The sequence below is a fragment of the Labeo rohita genome, unplaced genomic scaffold (genome assembly GCF_022985175.1).
Source record: "Labeo rohita strain BAU-BD-2019 unplaced genomic scaffold, IGBB_LRoh.1.0 scaffold_86, whole genome shotgun sequence".
Lineage (NCBI taxonomy): Eukaryota > Metazoa > Chordata > Actinopteri > Cypriniformes > Cyprinidae > Labeo > Labeo rohita.
This window is the reverse complement of record NW_026129810.1, coordinates 109,035-116,169: the sequence shown is the minus strand read 5'-3', so window position 1 is coordinate 116,169 and position 7,135 is coordinate 109,035.

Below are 7,135 nucleotides of genomic sequence, written 5' to 3'. Positions count from 1 at the left end.
AAGGGGATCTCTGCTGAGCCCATAAAGTACCATCTCACGTCCCCGTTCTGGAGAGTGGGGTGAAGACCGACTTGTTAAGAGCTCAGCCCCGGTCTTGCATAACAGATGACTTTTAAGACTTTTAACTGATGGTTTTATTGTGAATATGATGCTTGTTTGGTTTTTAAATTTGTATTTTATTTTTTGTAATGCACACACCTTTTAAACACATCCCAAACATGGACTTTTAAAGCAAGACACACAATGGTTTTAAAAGTTTGTTTTTTTATCAAAGACTGTATTTTTCTTTTTTAACCTTGTGTATTATTTATTTTGCTTGTTTTAAAAAAAAGTGTACTAAAATGGAGAATGTGTGTGTATAAACAAAAATGGTGACAATAAAACTGCTCAAAAGAAAAAAAAAAATCTGTTCTTATCAGTTTAATATCTGTATAATAGCTTGGCGGTTTGCAGGCTGGGTCACGCACAGCGCAGGCCAGCGACGCAAGGTACCCATCCTCCCTTTGCTTGGGGTGGGGTGGGGTGGGGTGGTCACCATTAATAAGGAGGGTAGAGAGGGAAGTGGTCCCTCTGACAGGCGGCCTGGGCCTTCATACTTACCTGGCAGGGGAGACACCATAATTAAGAAGGTGGTTCACCCAGGGCGAGGCTCGTCCATTGCACTCCGGCCGTGCTGACCTGTGCTACATTTGTGCTCTCCCCTGCATGTCTTTGGTTGAAAAAGGCAGGTGGATTTTGTCTGAGGTTTTTTTTTGGTGTTGGTTGTTGTTGTTGTTTCCTTTTCAGGTAATTTGTGGTTCAAAGAGTTGTTCAGAACGAGGGCTTCTGTCACACAGTGTGCACGTGCTGTGTGTGCGTGAAAACGAATTCGCTAATGCTTTTGAAAAGTTGCCCCCTGGTAGCCGGTTCAGTCCAAATTTCTCACGGACTGAGTGTTGCGTAGCTGTAGCTGTTTGAATTATAGCCATTTTCGCAAACTCGGCCACACAACCTGCAAACGTTTTGGGGTCCCCTCGCCAAGGTAAATGGAAAGTTCCACTTTTCTTGGATCATCTTTGACAGTCAGACTCCAGAGAATCTTTCCGCAGCGCTCTGGGCCGGACCAGGCCCAATGCCTAGCGCTAGCTTGGAAAAGTAGGTTTTCAACAAAATAGCCGAAAATTTCCCGCCCGAGCAGCCCGTCTGAGACCTCTAATTCGTCTCAAGCCAAGGATTCCGATGCCACCACGCCGTACTTTCCATCGCTGCAGAGCCGCCGCCAGGCCGATCGTGGTGAGGCTCGGTCACGTTGCAGGCCGGGGTGGGTACTTTGGGGTCTCTGCGACCGCCTGTGGCAGACACTGGCATCGCTGTTTCCAGCTTCCTCCCCGCTGCCTCTTAGCGTCATCGCTTTTTGGCCTTTTGGCTAAGATCAAGTGATCTGGTCAGACGGTAAGGACAGCGATCACCTTTTGTAGGACCTGCTGAGTCCGTGTGTTGCTTGTCACACAGAGCCTTTATCCTTCAGTAAACGACTCGTCATTTGCGGGTAATCTACTTGTTTCAATTGCTTGTTACCCGCAATTGAATTGAATTTAATTGTTTTTAAGGTAAGATTTTAACTTATTTATTGTATTATTTATTGTTTGTTTTTTAGCCGCAGCTTGCTGGTGGTGCCTCCACCATGTCGGCTGCTCGTGCCGGTGTGCGGAGGCACTGCAGTGTGCGTTTTTTTATTCAAGGAGGTTGAGGGAAAGCTGCTGGGTATGTCCAGAATGGACTTTTCCTGGAAGCTAATCCAACACACCTTACATTTTAAGCCTGATGAATTTAATTGTTTATTGACTCTGCCCCTGAACAAAGGTTTTGATGTGAGCTTTAAGAAAAGCTTTTAAATGACTTTTGGCAAAGGGTTGATTCTGTTAAGGCCCAGTTCTCCATGTTTCCTGTGGAAAAACGTTGACAACACATTAAAAACTGTGATTATCAGGATGTTCAATGAAACAGTGACTGGCAAGGATATATGTGTGTGCTTGGGTAGATTTTGCACTGTTCGAGGCCAGCCGGTTAAAGTGGTAGATGAGGATGGCATTTGGACATGCTCCTGGTGAATTCCTATCAAACAATGGGAAGATGCTGGGGGCTACCAGGGCCTGAAACATCTGCCCTCTATGATCGTGCTTGGAGAGAACAGAGGCTACATTCATTACCAGGGTATGCCCAAACTATGCAGGAAATGCGGTAGAATGGGGCATTTAGCCGAAGCATGCCAAGAATTAGTATGTGGGAAGTGCAAAGAAATTGGACACAGTTTTGTAGAATCTACCAATGGCAGGCGGTGCAATCTTTGTGGAGATTCCAACCACATCTACAGAGAGTGCCCATGAAGTTTTGCCAACAATCTCAAAATGGCTGTTCCACAAGTTCACCAAACAATAGCACAAAGGAAGGAGGAGGTGGTCCCTGAGGTTTTGGTGGGAATTTCAAATTCCCAGACAGCCTCAGGGATTGGACAGGAAGGTGGAAGTGGGGAGGCCACAGGGGTGAAGTCAAATGTTTTAATCGAACAAGAAAATGTCATGGAAGGAGAGGAAAGTGAAGAAGAAACAAATCCCTCCCTGGAAACGTTTTCGGAAGGCGCTCAAGAATCCAGTGGGAGCGACACAGAGTGTGAACTCCCTAATGCTCAGGTGCAAAAAAGACCTGCGGGATCTCCTCTGCTTCAAGCAGAGGAGAAAAAAGTTAGGGCAGCACATCAGCCCAATAGCTCAGATTCGGAAGATCTGGAGGGCATGTGGCCCCTAGAGTCCCCCAATGAGGTTTCCTTTTTGCACATTAAGCTAAGAACATTGTTACCAAAGGAGCTGCAAGAGGGTTTCTCTGCACCTGAGGCATCGAGAACTTGCTCATCTGACCCCAGTCTCTCTTGGAAGAAGGAAGGGGAAGTGAAACAAGATGTAACATGATTCTAATATTTTTGTAGTCTTTTTTCCTTTTCTGTTTTAAAAATGGTTCATACCTTTTAACCATACTGCTCATGGCTCCCACCATCTCACCATCAAGATCAAGATGACGCTGTGCATGGCTGCCTTGGTTTGTTGTTCCTTTGTACTTTTACTGTTTTTGTTTGTTTGTCCTGTCTTAAGCAACGTTTTTCCAATCAGCCTCTCTGAAGCTATATACCGGAGCTGTGTATAGTCCCATTCTGCTTCAAATGTTCCACCATCATCCCTGTACCCAAGAAACCAAAAATCACAGGACATGACTACAGACCTGTTGCTTTAACATCTGTGGTCATGAAATCATTCGAGAGACTGGTGTTGGCCTACTTGAAGGACATTACTGGACCCTTGCTGGACCCCCTGCAGTTTGCTTATCGAGCAAACAGGTCTGTGGATGATGCAGTCAGTATGGGATTGCACTACATCCTTCAACATCTGGACAAACCAGGGACCTATGCAAGGATCTTGTTTGTGGACTTCAGCTCTGCTTTCAACACCATCATTCCATTTTAGTCGGAGGGGCTGCGTTCCTATACAAGCGCTCCAAATGACGCCAGCGAGGGAAATGCGTCGGCGCACTCATGAAATTCCAGCAGCGCGGTTTCAGGACTCCGTTGCCGAGTATTCATTTGGTGAATCTCTGCTCCCTTTCAAATAAATCAGACGAACTACAACTCCTCACCCGCACAAACAAGGACTTTTTAAATTCTGCTGCACTTTGCTTCGTGGAAACCTGGCTAAACGGAACCATTCTGGACAGCACACTTCATCTAACGGGCTTCCAGCTGGTCAGAGCGGACCATGTCACCAAGTTGTCGGGGAAAACGAGAGGCGGTGGATTATGTTTTTATATCAATGAAGGCTGGTGTACAGACGTTACCGTTTTAAAGAAGATGTGCTGCCCAAACTTGGAAGCTGTCTTTATTAACTGTAAGTCTTTTTATTCGCCGTGGGAGTTTTCCTTGTTTATTCTGGTGAGTGTGTACATTCCTCCTAAAGCGCGTGTAAGCGCGGCGTTAGAACTGTTGGACGATCAAATCACACACACAGAGCAGCGTTACCTGGACTCTTTTATTATTGCCCTCTGTGATTTTAATAAAGTTCATCTCACCCGCGAACTACCTAAATATAGACAGCACATCACATGCCCTAACCGGGGACAGTAATATACTGGACCATTTGTTGGAAACTCAGAAGCGAAGACCAGGAGCCTTTTGGGTATCTTCAGCAGAGTTCTTTATTGAGAACGTGCTGTGTGGAACTGCAGTCATCAAACATCATCTAAGGCAGTGATACATTGTAGTTTATATACATTTAGGGGGCAGTGCTTAGATCTGGAGACAAAGCACCTGGGTGACAACCCTAAACAAAGTATGCAAATGAAGTATTCAGGTATAGCAGCCTGCACCATTTACACCAGTCCTAATCAAATCATCATAACTACTCAAAGACTGGGCAGAGGTACCAAGAGCCATTACAAACAAAAGGTGAACATCTCAGTATTCTGGCTCATTTGACTTACAATAAGAGAACAGGAACTGGCAGGAACCTCTTGCTACAAACTTTGCTTGAGAGAATCATTTGTTTGATAACATCATATTTACCTTAAATGCTAAATACAATATATTTCACCTTAGTTTATTATGTGATGCTATGTCAGAACATAAGATCAGCATATTTTAAACAGATTCTTAAATTTGTAATCCTACACATTGCTACACGGTTTTAAATGATGCATATCACTGTCCCCCGTGCAGCGCTGGGACTCTCTGATCACTGTTTAGTTCATCTTCTACCAGCCTACAGGCAGAAACTTAAATCTGCTAAGCCTGTAGTAAGAACTGTAAAGAGATGGACTGTTGAAGCAGAGCAGGATTTACAAGCCTGCTTCGAACTTACTGATTGGAGTGTTTCTGAGGCTGCAGGTACTGATCTGGATGAGCTCACTGACACTGTGACATCCTACATCAGCTTCTGTGAGGACGTGTGTACCCACCAGGACTTATTTAATATTTAACAATGACAAACCTTGGTTCAGTGCAAAACTCAAACAGCTTTGCCAGGCCAAAGAGGACACTTACAGGAGTGGGGACAAAGCCTTGTACAAACAGGCCAAATACACACTGAATAGGGAGATAAGAGTGGCAAAGTTAAACTACTCGGGAAAGCTAAAAAAAAAAAAAAAAAAACAGCTTTCAAGAAATGACTCAAAATCAGTGTGGAAAGGCCTGAAAGCCATCACCAGCTACAAGAGCCCATCCCCCAGCACTGAGGCCAATCAACAACTGGCTGATGACCTGAATGAGTTTTACTGCAGGTTTGAAAAACAAAAGATTGGTCTGACACCCTACACCTGCCCCGACTGTCCCACAACACAGCCATCAACACCCTCCTCCTCCCTTTCCCCTACTGTTTCTCAACCTGCCCTTAAGATCTGTGAAGGTGATGTTTGCAAAGTCTTCAGGAAGCAGAAGATAAGGAAAGCCAAAGGCCCAGACGGTGTCTCTCCAGCCTGCCTTAAAGCCTGTGCTGTCCACCTATCATCCATCTTCACACTGATCTTCAACAGATCCCTGGAGCTGTGTATAGTCCCATCCTGCTTCAAATGTTCCACCATTATCCCTGTACCCAAGAAACCAAAAATCACAGCACTTAATGACTACAGACCTGTTGCTTTAAAATCTGTGGTCATGAAGTCATTCGAGAGACTGGTGTTGGCCCACTTGAAGGACATTACTGGACCCTTGCTGGACCCCCTGCAGTTTGCTTTTCCGAACAAACAGGTCTGTGGATGATGCAGTCAATATGGGATTGCACTACATCCTTCAACATCTGGACAAACCAGGGGACCTATGCAAGGATCTTGTTTGTGGACTTCAGCTCTGATTTCAACACCATCATTCCAGATCTCCTTCAGAATAAACTGTCACAGCTCTCTGTACCCACCTCCATCTGTCAGTGGATCACCAGCTTCCTGACAGACAGGCAGCAGCTAGTGAGGCTGGGAAAACTCACATCCGGCACCCGCACCATCAGCACTGGAGCTCCCCAGGGCTGTGTTTTATCCCCATGGCTCTTCTCCCTCTACACAAATGACTGCACCTCTAAAGACCCCTCTGTCAAACTTCTGAAGTTTGCAGATGACACTACAGTCATTGGTCTCACCCAGGATGGTGACAAATCTGCTGACAGACAGGAGGTTGAGCAGCTGTCTCTCTGGTGCAGTCACAACAACCTGGAGCTCAACACACTCAAAACTGTGGAGATGACAGTGGACTTCTGGAGAAAGCCCCCTGAAAGCCCCCCCACATACATATATACATCCAATTTTAACAAAAATGACGGTGTTGCTATTTTAATAAATAATCCCAATATCTTGGTGAAGGGCAGCACTATGGTGAGGGACGGGCGGGCAATTTTAGCTAATCAGACTTTGTTAGGCAAGGGTTTTAATGTTTTAAATGTGTATGGTTTTACGGAAAAGAATGATAGGTATGAACTTTTAGAAGACCTGCAACCCCACATGCTAGGTAGGGCTCCCCTAGTGGTAGCAGGGGATTTTAACTGTGTTTTATCTAAAACAGACAGGAAGAGGGCAGGGGAGGATTTTAAGGTTGATAAGACATCGGTTTTATTACAAAGTTTAGTCAGAGATTTTAGGTTAGTTGACTGTTTTAAAAAATGCATCAAAGAGAGGAGGGCTTCACCTGGTTCAGTGGTGACTGCGGCAAAGCCTCTCGAATCGACTACCTTTTTACAAGAGACTGCCCGCCAACCGATGCTACATTGACCCCCCTTTTCTATTCAGATCACTTAATGCTATCTTGCACCCTTTCACTATCCACTGGTGTGACCGTAGGTGGAGGGCTGTGGAAGCTGAACTGTTCCCTGTTAAAGGATGAGGAGGTAGTTAGTGAATACAGGGAGCAGTTCAGCCAATGGCAGACCCTCCAAGACTTTTATGATACACATGCACAGTGGTGGGAAATGGTAGACAGGACAAGACAGTTTTTTTAGCAAGGCAGGGAAAGACAAAAAGAATAGGGAAAAGAGATGCATGATGGGGTTGCAAAAAAGACCTCAAAGATATTTTAATCTTTTAAACAATGGTTTTGATTTTAGTAAAGAAATAACTGAGATAAAGAAAGAACTGT